General features: G+C 43.0%; 1 protein-coding gene across 1 annotated transcript in view; it reads left to right on the forward strand.

The window, feature by feature from the left end:
- LOC124804796 (myogenesis-regulating glycosidase-like) overlaps positions 1 to 19193 on the forward strand; it is a 186660-nt gene that overhangs the window by 42098 nt on the left and 125369 nt on the right. The window lies entirely within an intron of this gene.

A 19193-nucleotide genomic window follows, 5' to 3' on the forward strand; every position in this document is an offset into this window, starting at 1 on the left:
GTTACTGTGCGCCGACATTGGCCAAGGGGACATATCAGCAACAGCGCACAGCATGCGAATGTTGTAGGTAGTCTAGCCGCTCACGAGAAGGCGAGGCATGAGGCGTCAAGGGACGGTCTGCGTGTCACTGCGAGCAATGACAGCGCCCACATCTGTGTCGTACCGGTTACGCTGGCCGGTACTATGTATCGTGGCTAGTTGGCGTAGGGAAAGGAATGTAGGGAGGGGCTGCACTACTGTACATGCATATTTTATAATTTGGTTTTTGTGTCCCAGACTTAGTTTTAAGAAAGGAGTACGTAGATGCAGAATACAAAATACAACTACACAGGTATGTGGCAGTTAATACAAACGAATACAGTACAGCTGTACAAATTGAAACTAACATAGAAACACATGACCAGAAGCTGCAGTGGCGGTTTGTAAGTACTGTTCGAAATGACGTCTAAGGTGTGTGTGGCAAAGTTTAACTCTTCGCAGGAAGGATTGCTGAACACGATCCAACATGTCTGTATCTCTTAGCGTAATATCACAGGCATATTGTATTCTGCGCTGAAGGGTGCTGACTTCAATAACCTCTTGTTCATAAATCACAGATTTCAGATGGCCCCACATAAAGAAATTCAGTGGATTCAGGTCGGCCGATCTTGCTGGCCATGATACAGGACCTCAACGACCGATCCATTTCGAAGGAAAGGCATTGTCCAGGTGGCGTCGCACTGTGCCGCTGAAGTGAGCGGGGGCACCATCATGCATGTACCACAGCTTCATACGAGAGGCCAGACTAACGTCTTCCAACAATTTCGGTAATATAGCATCCAGGAAACGAAGATACCGCTCTCCTGTAAGCCTTTGTGATAGCACATGTGTCCCTATGAGATGGTGATCAATAACACCACACCAGATATTGACACCGCATCGTTGTTGGTACCCTCGTATCACTGTGCTGTGGGGCTTTTCTTCTGCCCACTCGTGCCAATTATGTGAATTCACTATACCCTCCTTCGTGAAATAGGCTTCGTCGGTGACCAGTATTGTTCGTGAAAAGTACTGGTCGTTGGTCTGTCGCCGTAGTTGCAAAAGTTCAGCCTCCTCTGGTAGTCTTCCGGCAACAACGCCTGTACCTTCTGCATGCGAAAGGGATGGTAATGGTTTCTATGGAGTACTCGCATAACAGTAGAATGTGGTATTCCGACCGCAGTAGCGAGAGACCTGGTGCTCGTTGTTCGGTCCTCTGCAACAGTTTGTAACACTTTTTCTTAGCCCGCCCGGTTAGCCGAGCGGTCTAACACACGGCTTTCCGGAGTGGGAAGGAGCGCCTGGTCCCCGGCACGAATCAGCTCGGCGGACTTGTATCGAGGTCAGGTGAGCCAGCCAGTCTGTGGGTGGTATTTAGGCGGTTTTCCATCTGCGTCGGCGAATGCGGGCTGGTTCCCCTTATTCCGCCTCAGCTACACCATGTCGGCGTTTGCTGCGCAAACAAGGTCTCCGTGTACGCATGCACTACCATTACTCTACCACGCAATCATAGGGGTTATACTCGTCTGGTGTGAGACCTTCCCTAGGGGGGTTCCACATGAGAGCGAACCGCACAATAACCCTGGTTTCGGTGTAAGGCGGCGGAGGGCTGGACTGCGGTAGTCGTCGTGGGGTTGTGGACCACTGCGGCTGCGGCTGGAACGGAGCGCCTCCTTCGTTTCTGGGACCCCGGTCAAGATATAACATACAACACTATTTCTCCGTCATCCGCACTGTGCATCGACGGTCGGCCACGACCACTAAATCCTGGAGGTGCTACATATGCACCATACTCCCTCAAGCGCCTGTCCACAGAGTAAAACGTTTTTGCGGATGGAAGGCGCCGGCTAGGAAACCTCTCGTGATACAGTTGCCTTGCAATGTCAGTTCTTCCATCTGCAAGCCCGTAAGTGAGGTGGATGTCGGCGTATTCCTAGTTTGTGAAACTTGCCATGGTACTGTAGTAACAATGCGACGCGGTCGTTAGCAGCTGTCGGCGACTATCGGGCAGAGCGGGCAGCGCGGAGGTGTTGTAAACACGTCATGCACGCCGCGGTTTTACTTCCGCCGGTGACCACTCTTTCCGTTTACAGGACACACATTCCATAAAATGGGACTGTACTCTCCGTTACCGCCGGCAACGTGTGACTCACAAGTTCTGATACAATTTCACATACATTACGATGGGATTTGTTCTTTCTCGTATCTTTCAAACGCTGGTAGATACACATCAACTCATTGGTGTGTCATGTGTTTTACCTATGGGTGAATGACATGTCATGATCGTGAGGCGTGTCGGTATCTCGTTCACTGGTTAACAGGTGTTTTTGTTTTACGTACACAGTACACCGAGGAGAAGAAATTATCAACGGTGCGTCACGTGTTACCCATATCAGCATGCGATCCTCGAAATATTTTTCCTCATTTATGAATCACCCTGTATATGTGAACTTATTTCTTATGCTCGTACCTCAGTTAGCAGCCTGCAATTGGACACCGTGTCAAATGCTTTCCAGAAATCTAGAGATAAGGAATCGACGTGGTGCCGTTCATCATTAGTTAGCAGTATATCATGTACGTTTCATTCGATGTTTCCAAAAACCATGCTGATTCGTGGGCGAAAGCTTCTCCGTCTCGAGAAAGCTTATTATGTTCAAACTGAGAATATGTTCAAGGATTTTGCAGCAAACAGATGTTACGGATATTGGTCTGTAATTTTGCGGGTCCGTTCCGTTACCCATCTTACATATTGGAGTCACCTGCGCTTTTTTCAGTCGCTTGGGATTCTGTGCTAGGCGAGAGATTCGCGATAAATGCAAGCTAGGCAATGAGCCAATGCCGTAGAGTAAGTACTCTTTGTAAACTATTTAGAGCTGCATCAGTGATGAGAGGCCCTATTCTGTATCGTTCACACCGATCGGTGCAGTAGGTTAGCCTCGGTAATGACGTCATTTTCGGGTCTTTATGCGAAGTTTCTATTTTGTATGCTTCTCAGACCTGTCACCGACCGGTCCTCCCGCCGATTTTATGACAACTGTGCCGAGAGGTTTTAGGTTTTGATATGGCCCACTTGTTCGGTTCGGTGTGATTTATTTACTCCTAGAATTTGTTAATTTAGACATATTGGGCGGTTTTAACTTTGGATTTAGTGCTTGTATTACTGAAGAATCACCAGCACGCATCCGGGTGGAAAGTTAGTTCATAATAGCCTGTTTTCCTTTGTTAGAAATGTGGTTTGAACTGTTGTTACTGTGAATGATTAATGTTGGATTCTACTGAAACAGAAGAGAATGTTCTCTGGATCACCGGGGCCCATTAGATTCAGATAAATTTTCGAGGTAAAGCCACTCAAACTTTTCGCTGTGCAAACATATCCCATCACTGTCGCCTACCGAGCTGAAGTAGAGAAACAACTAAAAGCTATGCTGCAGCAAGATGTAATTGAATCTGCTGCCAGTTCATAAAATAATCCGCTACATTTAGTAGTAAAGAAAAACGGAATGGTTAGGCTAGTCCTGGAACCTAATAGAGACTGAAACTGACAGGCCAGAGAATCTGGATGAATTGCTCCAGATGTTTAATTGAGTCAAAGTGCTCTCGTCCATTGATCTGGGAAGCAGCTTCTGACGGGTTGAACTTGAACCATACTGTCGGGTGTAAACTGCTTTCCTATGCTCTGGTTGGTGCTATCAATTAGGGACACTGCCTTTTGGTCCCAACATCTCTTGAGGTAGCTTTATACGAACACTAAATGCAGTTTCGCAGGAAGAATTCAGAAGAAAAGTATCTTTCGATATAGACGATGTATTAATAGCTGAAAAGTCATGGAAGGAGCACCATGAAGTATTAAATAACTTACTAGATGTACTAGAAAATCGTAATATAACTGTAAATTTGAGTAAATCGGAACGAAATTCAATTTCTAGGACACATTTTGTCGGCAGAAGGAATCCTCTCTGATCCAGAGAGGTTGCATGCCACGAAAGACTATACTATAAGTAGGAGTAAGAAGGGCTTGTTTAATTTTTGTAAGCATTTCGTGAAATTGGGAAGTATCAACATTCCTAAATTATGTCTTCTGACAGGGAAGAGAACCCAATGGAACTGGGACAAAGAGGCACAAGCAGAATTTGGGGCAGTAAAGAGAGCGTTGTTGAATGCTCCAATGATCCATCCAGACCTGAGCCAAGGGTTTTGTATGGCATCAGACAGTTCCCAGAAAGGGATCAGAGTGGCCATCTTACAAAAGTGTGAACAAGACGGAATAATGGTAACGAAAACAGTTGCCTTTGGTAGTCGCGTGCTAAATAAGGCAGAGAAGAATACATCGTCACGTAATTAGAGGCTCTTGCCTTAATTTAGTGATTCTCAAAATTTAGATATTACCTGTATCGACGCGTGACAAAGGCATCCACGGATCACAAGGCATTACAATTGCTGATGTCGGCAAAGGTTACTCACTATCATCTTATTCGAAAGGCATTGTTTTTGTAGGAATTTATCTTCAAAATTGTCTACATACGTGGCTCACAGGTACGCACTAGCCGATGCTGTATCTGGCGGTCCAATTGGTCTCGCTCGTGGTTGTGATGAGGAGATCACAGAAAACAGAATCGATGGAAGATACATGAGCCCGGAGACATTTGAGGACCATGTCAGAACAGAGCTCATTAACAGTCTACGTCTGCATCCGCACAGACACACCGGAACCCACCGTACGGTGCGTAATTGTCATTTCCTTTCCTGCTCCACTCACAAACAAAGCGAGGGAAAAAACGACTGTCTGTATGCCTCCGTATGAGCCCTAATTTCTTTTCGTGGTCCTTCAGCGCAAGGTGGTAGTAGAATCGTTCGGCAGTCAGCTTCTGATGCCGGAACTCTAAATTTTCTCAATAGTGTTTCTCGAAGAAATCGTCGCCTTTCCTCCAGGTATTCCCATTTGAGTTCCCGCAGCACTTACAATTACGTGTCGTTCGAACCTACAGGCAACAAATTTAGCAGCCCGCCTCTGAGTTGCTTCCATGTTTCCCTTCAATCCGACCTTGTACGCATCCCAAACACTCGAGCAGTTCTCAAGAACAGGTCGCACCAACGTTCTGCATGTGGTCTCATGTACAGGTGAACCACTCTTTCCTAAAATTCTCCCAATAAACCGAAGTCGACCACTCACCTTCCCTACCACAGTTCTCATACTCTCGTTCCACCACATATCGCTTTTCAACGTTACCCCCAGATATTTAAACGACTTGAATGTGTCAAACAGGACGATAGCAGTACTGTATCGTAACATTACAGGTTTGATCTTCCTACTCATCCACATTAACTTACATTTTTCCACCTTAAGGACTAGCTGCCATTCATCACACCAACTGAAAATTTTGTCTAAGTCGTCTCGTATCTTCCTACTGTCACTCAACGTCGACCCATTACCGTACACCCCGCTATCACGAGCAAACAACCGTAGATTGCTGCTGCCGCCACCCCCCCCCCCCCCTCCCTGACCACCAAATCCTTTATGTATACACAGAACAGTAGCAGTTCTATCACACTTCTCAGGGGCACTCCTTGTACCCTTGCGTCTGATGAGTACTCGCCACCTAACACAACAAGACTTCGAGGTACTCACACACCTGTCAACTTATTCGATTTGCTCGTACGTCAACAGCCTACAGTGGAGCACCGTGCCAAACGCTTTCTGGAAATCTAGAAATAGGTAATCTGCTTGTTGCCCTCCATCCATAGTTCTCAGTATATCATGTGAGAATAGGACAAGCCGTGTTTCGCATGTGCAATGTTTTCTAAAATCTTGCTGTTTCTTGTACATAAGCTTCTCAGTCTCAATAAAATTATTGTATTCGAACAGAGAATATGTTCAAGGATTCTGCAGGAAACAGAAGTTGGTGATGTTGGTCTCTAACTTTGCGGGTCCGTTCTTGTATACTGGAGTCATCTGCGCTTTTTTCCATTCACTTGGGGCTTTGCGCTGGGCAAGAGACTCACGATAAATGCAATTTAGGTAGGGGGCGAATGCCGTAGCGTACTCTTTGCAAAATCGGACTGGGATTTCATCCGGGTCTGGTAATTTATTTGTTTTCAAATCGTTCCGTTGTTTCTCTACGCCAGGTGTTCTTACCACCATGTCACCCGTACGGGAGTCTATACGACGGTCAAATGACTGTATATTTGTACGATTCTCCTGTGTGAACGATTTCTTGAATGTGAAATTTAAAGCTTCAGCTTTCGTTTTGTTTTCTTCAACTACTACACCAGACTGTCCAAGAAGGGACTGAATGGAAGGCTTAGACCCGCTTAGCTGTTTTACGTACTACCAGATTTTCTCGGGTTCTCTGGCAGACCGTTTGCTAAGGTGTGACGGTAGCACCTGCAGTATGCTTCGCGCATAAATGTTTTCACAGACGCACCAATCTCTACTAACCTTCGCTTGTCGTCATTTATGCGCTCCCTTTTGAACCTAGCCTCTGCTTCCTCAGCATCCTCCAAATTTCTTTATTAAACCATGTTTTTCCATCCTTTATCCACTTAGTGGCCTCGTAACTCTGCAGACCACTATTTACAATCTGCTTAAACTTTACTGGAAATAAATTATGCCTATTCAATTTTTAAGTGAGATGTTAATACCTGCTTATCTGGTCCATCTAGCAAAAAACTCTCTTAGCCTTCTTGACTGGTTTATTAACTTTCGTAATGATTGCTGGTACAATGACATCATGATCGCCAGTCTCTGTTTCTGTACTGATATTGTCGATAAGGTCCGGCCTATTTGTAGCTACAACGGTTAAGATATTTCCATAGCTTTGTGACTGCCGAGCTAGCCGCTCAAGAAAATTTCCAGAAAACGTGTTCAGAAGTATTTCTCATACAGTCTGTGTGAATCCCCCCAAAATGAGTCCACAGACATCCGAGTCTATACTCGCCAGGTCTGTACTCGACAGCGGGACAAAGACGATGTCCTTAGAGAAACAAAAGCCAGAGTATGTGACAGGAAAGATGACGGCCTTAAACGGTTCTATATTTTAAGAAAAGACATGCTACTTTTCCGATGATCAGCCAAGAGTGCAAATTTGGTTAATATGCTTTCCGGAACAACATATTAACAAACTAGTGTGGTATACCCCGTTAGCTACGGTCATTTTCGGAAGCACAAATTCTCACTGAAACTGCGTGAATCGGTATACTTCAATAGTATGGACCGCAAACCAGGAGTGCTCAGGGTTTGAAAAGTTTACCAGAGGTCGAAGCACTCTACAGAGCCCAGGCAAGCAGCGTTGTGTCCCGTCATACCGAAGAATCTAGGAGAATTTGCAGCAGCGGACCTTCTAGACCACACCCAGTAACGGCAGAGGGATGCAAGTATGTAGTTGTTGTTGTAGATCTCGCCTCAGAGGTGCAACAGGGAAGACGGTTGCAGTCTTACCGAACGTGGGACGACTACATAGAATAATATCCGACAATGGTCCGCAATAATTTAGGTCAAGGCTGAAATCTCTGGGCTAGCAGGACAGAGCGGATGAGGTTATATTTGTGGAAAGGGGCCAAAATAAGTTATTGTCAGTTGCACTCGACATATAACTTTATTTCTTAAAACACACAATCACACAAGCAAGAATCAAAAACTCTCAAACTTTTAACGAAAGACCTCCTTTGATTTAATTTAGATCGGCTGAAGGACACACCGAAAATCCAAGGCACAAAGCCTAAGCAAGAAATTGAGGTACAGGAGTTCTTCTCGAGGTTTCACTTCTTTAGAAAAAATTTTTTTATCTTCAATATAAATAGGCTGAAAGCCTTGTCTTAAATTTTTCCCGTAAAACTCGGCTGCAGGCCTCACATTAATCAAGAACCGTGTTACGGCTTAAGGCCGAGACAAAGATTTTCAATGTCTAATCTAAATAGGTTGAAAACTCGCCTGAAGGCCGCATATCAACAAAACAATTTAATGGCTTAAGGCCTAGGAAGAAGGGCTTTCAATTTGGAAAGGCTGAAGGCCTTATCTTAAAATATTTGGGGTAAAGCTCGGCTGAAGGCCGCATGCTGAAGAATAACAATCTTATGGCTTAAGGGCAAGACAAGGATTTTGAATTTTTAATTTAACAGAGATTAAAACTCGGCTGAAGGCCACACACCATGCAGAAAACAATTTTCCGGCTTAAGACCTAAAGGGAAGAGCTTCTAAATTTCAATTAAAATAGGCTAAAGGCTTTATCCTAAAATGCTTCACATGAAACTCGACTGAAGACCAAATATGAAACCCAAACAATCCCACGGTTTAATGCTCAGACAAAGAAATTTCCAATTTTTAGTTTAAGCTGGAAAACTCTGCTAAAGGCCACATACAAACTAGGAAATATTTCTTACGGCTTAAGACCTAGACAAAATTTTTCAACTTTTGATTTGAAAAGGCTGAAAACTCGGCTGAAGGCCACATACCAACTTGAAACAATTTTATGGCTTAAGGCCTAGGCACAAGGAATTTTCAGTTTTAATTTTGAAAGGCTGAAACTCGGCTGAAGGCCACATACCAAACAAGAAACATTTTTTTACGGATTAAAGCCTAAGAAGAAAAGCCATGCAATTTTAATAAGCTAAAGCTCGGTTGAAGGCCACACAGAGTACTTAAGACTAAAAGGGAAATCACTATGTAAAACACAAGGAGCTCAGAAAGTTCCAAGGATCGGCCTGGGAAGGTAACACTAATGCACGTTTAGGAGAGACAGGCAGCCAGACCAACAACCTCTTAATCGGAAGGCAACCCAACCAAAAGCCAGTTGACGCACCAACCAACAAGATCAGTTCTGCTCCACCCGACCAACAAAACGACAACAAGATGGCAATAGTACAACGTTCTGGATACTGGTGCCCAATCCAGCCAAGTCAGAATAAACACCCACAACTACCAACAACACCTTCGCTGTCGAACTATACACCGTGCTGGACAGAATCAACATGACGAGAAAAATACACTGCCGAAAACTATGTCAACGACCAGGGCAGGTCACTGGAACGTCAATGGCCACAAGGCAGAAGTTACCGCTGGTACACTTCTAATGAAGGAATTAATTAAATTAAGTTAAACACAACACAGGAAGACGGCTGCAGTTCCAGCCGACTTCAATTCACATACGTTGTTGCTTGCAGGAATCTTCCAGAAAGCGACAACCAGGTTCAAACAAAGAGATGTGATATCAGTTGAGGTTAAGTGAGCACTCAACTTTAGTGTCCAGGATCGGTGGGCGACGAACTTCGCAACCCTCGCAAGAAGCGCCTCACAACTCGAATCGCGCGTGCACGCCGCCAGTGGCACCAGCCTGACCACACGCCATGGAGAATTCCTCTCTTCTCTGCCCCAACCGACTGACTGCCACACAGAGCACAGCCGGAAAATATATCCGCCACACCAAAGATAGCACAGCAGTACTAGTATCGATTCACGCTGCTGCTGCCACTCACGGCGAGAAGACAGCAACGTTATGGCAGTAACCAAAGAAGAAATAAGACACCACTGGACTGCAACCAATGATAAAAAACAAAACAAGGCATTACGCGAGCCAGCCACAGCTCAAAGGCTGTGGAAGACCATTCTGAAAAGGAGAAAGGTAAAACCTGTATTTATTTCTCGATACCGAGGTAATGTGTAATTAAAGAACTTACGAGACTCTGTCGTATTTACTGCCATCGCAACAACGAAACTGGGCACACTACTTGAAAGATTTCCAGAAAATCACGAATAAAATGTCACAGGTCACGGTAGGACTCTCCCAGATAGAGATTCTGACGGACCACTCACCACTTGACCGAATTAAGGGGTTAGTGGATTGGCCCCCACTAGCAGGAGGCACCATAAAGAACTAATTCGATTGACACCTAAGCTCATCAAAAAGGAAGCCAGAGTGGTTAGGTCAAGAGATTAAGTCTCAATGTGGGAGACGAAATATTGGTCAAGATCCATAAGTTGTCTAAAAGACATCGTCACATATGCAGCAGATTCTTCAATGTGCACTCAGGTCCATTTAGGGTTAGGCAAAATCCGCATTCTCAAGCCATCGAGATCGAAACCCTCAGATCACGTCAATCCAGGGGTTTGCATCACATCTCTAAGTTAAATTGAGGCAGCAGTAAATGAATCAAGACACAGTTCAGTTATCATGAGCATGCATTTAGTTGGCACACGGGAACGAAGCGCGTAGGTTTTCATAATTCCATCTAGAGTTATTAAACAACTTATATAAGAGAATGAGTATGTGTCTGAATAGTATATTCCGATCTTGGAAGTGGTATGTCTCAATAAAGAGTCAGTTGAAAGGAGAACGACTTGAAGCTGCAATAACTCAGGTGAAATAGCCCTTTATGAGACTTTGGTGCACCAAAGATGCGCGCCCATGTTATAATCCAGACTCGTGTCAGTGGCAAAATTCGCGAAGTCGTGTTTCTATTGTTACACTAGTATGCTGTTATAGCGATGTGAAGTGAAGCTGACTTATATGATGAAGAATCTGAGTAGCCCGAGAAAGAAAATAATAGATATGATGCTTGCTAGAGAAGGAATTAAAGGCTACATGGTCCTTTGGTCCAATGGGAATGTAGATGGATGTTGGACGAGGATAGGCAATCAGGACGCACCATATTAAATTCGTCTGAGTTTCCCAAGTGATTTATTATTTCCAGCTACAGTGCTTCTGTTCCTCTCGGTCTGCATCACCGGGTCCCACAATGCTGAAATGCGAAACAGCTTGGCACACAACGGCTGCCTCAGTGACCCGTGCAGTGCACTACTGTGTGTCATCCTTGTACGCCCGCCAAGCTGTGATGATGCCAGGATTCGCCGGCAGTCGACACAGCGGTCTCCATCCCTGCCACCTCAGTGCCGACCACTGGGAGCTGCAAGCAGCCTGTGGCATGCGTCCTTGCTGGTGTGGCTAAGATCGCGGCGACAACAAACGCCCGCGATCTGGCGTCCGAATCTGCGGCCCTCGTCTCGGGATGCCTCCGGCGTGTGTTGGGAGCCAACAAGACTGCCTGCAGTAGCACGCCGTGACATAGCCCACCGCTGGCTGGCTGCAGACCCTGCATTGGCCTCAGAGGGTCGAACCAGCGACCTGCCGTGGACTGGAATGCTGGCTCCCAATCTGCTGCTGCGTGTAGCCAGTGGTGTGACACGCCCCACTGTCCAGGAGAGCTGTCAGATGTTAAAAAATATATCGGCTCAACCACTTGCTTTTAGTGTAAAACACTAAGATTGACGCATTTCGGAAGTCAAGCTTCCATCATCAGAATAATAAAAAGTAAAAGAACCTGTTAAAACTCGCTAAAATGGAACATGCACCAGGCACAATAAAATTGATAATAAAATTAAAACATCGTGGCTACTTCCCTTGTTGCAGCCGTGTCTTCCAAGGTGCATCTCCTCGTAGTCGTCAAAGTATAAAAAACTTTAAAATGATGTCGCCTATGGTGTTCAACATCTAACCACATGGCTCTCTTCTCTATCGTCATAAACTGCCCGTGCATCTTCGTTGATACCACACACCACGTAGCCAAACACGACACTGAAACGCGAGTGAGCCCACGTGCAAGTAAACTAGGAAGTCACATAGATGTCTATACAAACAGATAACGTATACATGTTCCAAGGACCTCATGAAATGATGGTATCCTGCCAATTGCTGAAGATGTAGTTACTAAAATAAACCAGTGAAATGTTTAAAAAAAGTTATTTCTATCCCCAGTTAGCTATTCATTCAGTGTGTTCTGATTATCCACGCTACGTATCATAATTTCCAGCTGTTCTAGTAGATCCAGCTTTTTGCCTTTGTCCTGACTATGTAAAATAACGAGATCCTGATCTATTCCCAACATGGGGCGTCCCGCTTCCCAAATATGCGTGGCTACAGCTGACTTTTCGAAATTATTAAGCCGGAAAGCATCGCTATGTTCTTTGTAACGTACTTTAAAGGACCTACCAGTTTGGCCTACATAGCTTGCGTTGCACGTGTTACACTGAATTTTAGACCCTAGCTCTCTCATATTTACCGCTTTCCTGCTATAAATTATTTCTTAGTTTAAACCACAGCGTATTATTGGTTTGAAAAGCGGTATCAAAGTTAGCCACTTTTTGCGAAGTATGGTATGGTGACTCTCGTAATATTATTTACGGTACTCTTCCTTGCATTCGCGCGCTGTTTCTGTCGTATTAACTTATTGACAACGTTTTGATGATATCCGTTAGCTCTGGCTAGTTGTTTCACGATGTTCAGCTCAGGCACATAAGCGAATGAAAATAAACAAAGTAGACTGACTTTTCTGTCGAACGGGCACTCACTTCAGATACCGTCAAAATAGTAAAAATGGCAGTATTAAGTCTTTGAACGAGATCCTGAATGTGGGTTTTCCACGACAGTTTACTATCTATCTGAACACCTAGAAATTAGAACTGTTCAGTTTCACTAATCATATGCCCGTTCTGCGAAATTAAAACGTCAGGTTCTGTTGAATTGTGTGTTAGAATCTATAAAAACTGATTTAGACGCCGGACGGGGTGGAAGAGCGGTTCTAGGCGCTACATACTGGAACCGCGTGACCGCTATGGTCGCAGGTTCGAATCCTGCCTCGGGCATGGATGTGTGTGATGTCCTTAGGTTGGTTAGGGTTAAGTAGTTCTAAGTTCTACGGGACTGATGATCTCAGAAGTTAAGCCCCATAGTGCTCAGAGCCATTTGAGCCTTTTTTTGTGATTTAGAGTTAATTTATTTTCTACGAGCCATGAACTTATGTCATGAACTACACTATTGAGCCAATGTTGCACACAATATTCTTTACTACCAAGCTAGTGTTACCAGCAAATAGAAATATTTTAGAATCACCTGTAATACAAGAGGACATATCATTTATACGAATAAGGGACAGGATTGGCCCCAACACTGATCCCTGGGCACCCCACACTTGAACGTACCCTACTCAGACCCCACTTTACAGCCATTATCAGCACTGTGAATAATGACCTTTTCATATCTGTTGCTAAAGTAAGAGGTGAACCAATTCTGATCTACTCCCCGTATTCCGTAATGGTCCAACATCGGGAGCAACATTTTGTGATCGACACAATCAAATGCTTTAGTTAAATCAAAAAATTGGCCTAGCGTTCGAAACCTTTTGTTTGAACCGTACAGTACCTCACAGAGAAAAGAGAATATAGCATTTTCAGTTGTTAAACTACTTCTAAAGCCAAACTCTCCATTTGATAGCAAATCGAGTGATATTAAATAATCAATTACCCTTACATACATAGTCTTTTCAATAACTTTTGACCACTGATTTGTAATGGACAGTTGATGGGCTAGAAGGACGAGAGGAACTGAAAGGGTGCTTCCCGCGACAGACCTTACGAGTGTGAGAGTGACATCAGTAAGAAGAATATTTAGAAGCACTGTGTTGCTTTAGAAATATGTGCCCCCCCCCCGCCCCACACAATGTCCTTAGCCAGTGTGCAAGTGATCACTCCTGTGCTGTGTGAGGTCCCGGCGGAGGTTCGAGTCCTCCCTCGGGCATGGGTGTGTGTGTTTGTCCTTAGGATAATTTAGGTTAAGTAGGGTGTAAGCTTAGGGACTGATGACCTTAGCAGTTAAGTCCCATAAGATTTCACACACTTTCTTTTTTTTTTTTTTTTTTTTTTTGCTGTGTGATGACAAATGTAGTGAGGTTTTAATAAAAGCCATTTGTTGACGTAAGATTGAGCTAAAGTACACTGGTTGAGCTCAGTGATAAATTAATTTCTTTCGTTTGGTTTTCTTGAGATTTCCAACATATCTACAAACTGTCGATTAATTGAATGTATTTGTGTTGTGTTTTGGTGATCGTGTAATATGAACGCTACTAAAGAGCCTTTGATGGATTGACCACTGCTACTTTGTGTTCGGTGTTCACCTATTTGTATATCTCATAGAATTAAGTGAATGAATGTTCTTTTTAAACGGTAGTTAAGATTGTTGTATTTTTGTGTATGTGTATCACGTGAACCAGAGACTTATGAAAATCGTATCATATTGGATGTTGATGTTGTGGAGTTATAATTTTGCATAGGTTAGCCACCATTACTTTCTGCTTTGTCTGAGTGATGAATGACATCATATACTCCAAACAGCTTCTTGTGGTTATCTTAAACACAAATAGTAATAATTTCAAACCTAATTTAAAGTGTATCTGTGTGCTAACATTGATTAATGTGATATTCAAGTCATAGAAGAATATTTGAAAACAGGCGTTTGTGTGAGTAAATGTAACAAATTGCAGGGAACATCGTTGATTAGTGCATAATATCATGTCCAACGTATTTGTGTAACACAGTATAGAGTTATTTTTTCTATCAAATGAGGAGAGCTTGCTAAGACATTTGCTTTATAATTTCACAATGATTCATTTAGTCACCTTTAACAGTTGTTACTGTATTTCATATGTTTGCTCTCTAAAGCAGCAGATCATTTTTGTTGATTTTGCTGTACTATGCACTAATGTAAATGAACTCTATTCTCAGTATGTTGGTCATGTGCATAAACAGTATGTATTGTGTCCAGAAGTATAGTGTGACATTTCAGCACATGAACCGTGAAACAATTATCATTCACAGATGTTGTGTGTCTTTGTGAATTAGAGACTATCGATTCACGAATGAGTTATTCATCATATGGCAACTGCTGTTTTGGGCTTTTTCTTAGTAAATTGTCTTGTAAACAAAGGGCTGAGGCAGCGTGGAGCTTAAGGTCTCCTCCTCGTTGCGTCGGTACAAAAATGTCCAGTAGTGCCATTCCATGTGAAAGACAATACTAGACAATTTTTCGCTTTATCACGCGGAGTGTAGTAAAGTGTTACTTTTGTTTCGCTTCATTTCATTGCTTTCAATTAATAGTTTTGACATCGATAACTGGGATATCTATAACCATTTCCTACTTTTCTTTGATATGCTTCGCCTGGCGAAGGAAAAGTTGTACTGTTTTGTTTTACGAGTCACTTTCCCTTTTCTCCTTCTCCATACTTGTATGAATGATCGTATGAGAGTGAGTGCAGATTGAATTTAGCGGGGTAAAGGCGTACCTGAGGTAGTCAAAGTAGTGTAGAGGCAGTACCAACTGAACCTGCTGGGCAAGTTCAGCAGAGGGAAGATAGCAGCAAAGATAACATAGATGGCACAGTAGGAGTCGTCAGTTTGGTCATAGGGATAGTCGTCGTACCCTAACCACCGAAGTTTGAACGGGAGAGCCGTTGTTGGGGAACACGCTGTTCTAGTCAGCGGGACATCTTCGTATTTGGGTAACAAAAAAATGGTTCAAATGGCTCTGAGCACTATGGGACTCAACTGCTGAGGTTATTAGTCCCCTAGAACTTAGAACTAGTTAAACCTAACTAACCTAAGGACATCACAAACATCCATGCCCGAGGCAGGATTCGAACCTGCGACCGTAGCGGTCCTGCGGTTCCAGACTGCAGCGCCTTTAACCGCACGGCCACTTCGGCCGGCATTTGGGTAACAAAGGGAGGTGTGAGAATGTATTATTTCATCGTGGAGAACGGAAATGGTATTGATTTTACGCTTAATTTTGGCAATGAAACTTTTAATTTCGTGTTAATTATCATGATTTTGCTTAAATAAGTGATACAAAGTAGAGACCTATTCGTGAGTGGACGTGGAGTGTGGACTCCAGTTCACATCGTTATTTTGTTTGCTTGAAGCTTGCATTTCTTGTCCATTTATGCAAAATACTTTTCTGTTACCGTGACAATATTATTTTCCTACATTTATTAAATTATTATAGGCCCTATATTTGTATGGTGTAACTGGGCACATCTTGGCGCCATTTGTTGCATTTCTGCTAAAGTATGGTTAAACTATAAAGTTGTGTCTTCTCGATCGTGTTCTAAACTCAGTTAGAGCCAATAACTACAGTAATTTTGTGGGACACTCGTATTTAATTTTTAGTGTTTCTTTCATGATTTGTGATCAAGCACATATTCACGCCTTTTGTCTTATATGAGTATATTTTGTGTGGCGTAATGTTTTCTTGTTACCAATTTTTTTTTAAAGTAAAGTACGTTCAAAATCGTTTGTGAACCAGTAATTTTGTGGGGAATGTTGATTTATTTGTGCAAGTTTCTTTGTGTGTTGTGTTCAACTTTACAGTACATGGGAGGCCGCTGTCAGATTATATAGTGTGTAGTACTATCTCATTGTTCTGTTAAAGACCTGCAAACTGAATTATGAGAATATGAACGGTATGAGAAAGATGTCTTGTGAGAATTTTAATTGTTTCATAGTGTTCTTTGTGCTGGTGTACGACCACGTATCGGTTACTTACCTTATACAAACGTTAAGGTGCCCTTTTGAAACCCAAAGCTAGTAATTGTAGTGTCGATCCGTATTATTTGAGATACAATTACAATGAAGGATTTATTTTCGTCAGGAAGGTTAGTAATCTTAGAGATCGTTTAGAAATGAACCGAGAGTGTCAAGCATTCCACCTATCTCGTATCTTCCCGTAATTTGGTACTGTTTTAGTATGTTTTGCATTAAGGTAATCTTTTATATCAGATCTTGCCCCTTGCTCTGATTTTCGTGGTAATGACAGCAGTAATACGTGTTCCACTGTCCAGAATTAGCTATGTACTCACATGTTGCACAAATGTTAAGAAGTAGGTATTGCACTGTTCGCTTCAGAAAGAAAATTCCGCGTATGTTGCTTAATCAGAGATTTCACTTACTGGTAATAAACCAGACAGTTAATTAACTTGATAATTTCACCACTTTCAACTAGATCTCGGTCCACGTCCTGTGTTGTTCTAACCGCATGTCCACGTAATTCAAGTGGTGTGTACAGTGTAGTTGAGTGAATCGTCCATTATCCTTTCCATTATTTTCCAAGAAGAGGAAGTTGTGACTACAATAATGAGCTCAGCGAGGCCATTGCTGGTAAATTCTGTAACTGTATCGGCATCGTAATTCAAAATGTCAAAATGTGTAGAATATGTTGCATAGAAAATATTGTATATTTTGCAGCTACTGTTTTACCAGTTTTAGGATAAATAAATGCAAATTGTCACCAAACTAAATTTCGTCAACTGCTCGAACCCCCTTTGCCTAATCGTAATGATTCTGATTTCACTCCACAATTTAAACAATTAGCGCACTTATTGAATTAATAGCTGCAAGCGAGATGAGTGAGTAAGTTAATGAATGAACTTATGCCAGTCCAAATGATAACATTAGAGCTCCCGCTACATTTACGTGTTGCTTCATGGTAACTCGCCCCATTAATGTTATCCAGTTCGCACGTGATTTGGTGAAAGGTCGATATTGACCTCTGTTTGTAATAGTTTCTCGGGTGTTTGCCTAGAACGATTGAAGTCGAGTTCTTAACTACGAGGAGCGTGCCTATAAATAAAATATCGTTGAGTCCTTTATATAGAAAAACCAGGTGGTTATGTTAAAATAGTACAGGTTTCCCCACATGGGAAAGTAGGATAACACACATAAATATAGTTCATGTCTGATACAGATCAGACTCCAAGCGCAAAAGCCGATATTGGCATCTCAGTATCATTACTGAATATGTTGTCCTTGGGCACTGTTGCACATTCTGCACCTGTTATTCATAATGGCTACCAAACCGTTGAGTAGTCCTTGGATGATATTGTCCACTTCTCTCTCAAAGCGGCTTTCAGTTCTTTCACAGTTTGGGGAAAGGGTGTTCGCCGAGAAAGACATCTATCAACAGCAGCCCAGTCATGTTATACAGGGTTTACGGCAGGGTAGTGTGCAGGCCATTCCATGCTTCAATATCTTCACTTTCCACTGTGTCCGATTCCTCAGCGATACTGTGGGTACTGTATGGGCGGTCGTTGTCGTCAATAAACAGAAAGTGAGGTGCTACCGCACCGCAAAACATACAGACGTGATTCAGAATAATGTCCCTGCAATAACAGCGCTATGCTGTAGCGTTATCTCGCAGAATGATATGCAGAGCTGTTTGACCATTGCACATAATGCTTACACACACCATAACGCCTTGGCCATGGTCATGACGTTCATGAAAGTTTTATGGTGTGCGCCGTGTTCCATTCCCTTTATACACTAACTGGTATACAGAATCGCTTGCCACAGTGAAGCAGGATTCGACGAAGAATGTCACTGTGGATCATCGTTCCTGATCCCAACCAATATGCTCCCTGCAACAACGAACTCCATCTTGACGATGTTGTGCTTGCATTCGGATGCATTTAACATGCATCCCATCATTGAAATCAGACTGATTTAATCACCGAGAAATGATTCTGTGGAGACACATGTACCAGTACCTACTGCAAGGTCTGCAGCGATCTGTCTAGCTCCTTTTCACAACTAGCACGTACTGATCATCTCATTGTGTTGTGGTCGGCCTCTGACCACGGGCATGCTGTCGCATAGCATTTTAACATTCATTTGCCTTTTCATAATGGCGGGATAATACTTTTGGACACACCTATTACTATGACACAATAGTAACACTTTGACTGGCTTCTAGCGTCCAGTTGCTCGTCCACGATCGCATGCACTGAGATGATGTCTTCAAGACACGTTGCCAAACGACAAGGGAAGTCGCACTAATTATTTCCACAACAATATTCGTCGAAGACCGTACTGCATCAACTGTCGAATGCAATTTTATGAATAAAAGCTGCTCTAAAGCGGTTTATTTAAAAACTGCAGCTGACATTTTTTACTCGGTTATTAGTAAGAAATAAAATACACGAGCTAGAACTGAGACCAAACAAATTCCGAAAATTGTCAGCTATTCATAACTAAAATACCTGCAACTGTTTTAACCAGTCGGTTTTTTCCATCCAGGAAATGTTGCGTCAATTTATGAATGAAGCAGTTCGTCTAATGGGCTATGACGAAGCTCAGCGTGGAGGACGATATTCTATTCTGCCTAAGCCGTACAGTAAATGTAGTTTCATCTTTTAAAAAGGTTACGTGAATCACATGAATCGCTTTGCACTATTCCACGAACCCATCGCGTCTTCACACTTCCCTGTACATTACGTCGACGAAGTTCCTGGTACGTGAAACGGAACTCCCTAATTATAGACGAATTCACTGAACGTACCTATGTATTAATGTACATAATCATATA

Source organism: Schistocerca piceifrons, chromosome 7 (genome assembly GCF_021461385.2).
Source record: "Schistocerca piceifrons isolate TAMUIC-IGC-003096 chromosome 7, iqSchPice1.1, whole genome shotgun sequence".
In the NCBI taxonomy this organism is placed as follows: Eukaryota; Metazoa; Arthropoda; class Insecta; order Orthoptera; family Acrididae; genus Schistocerca; species Schistocerca piceifrons.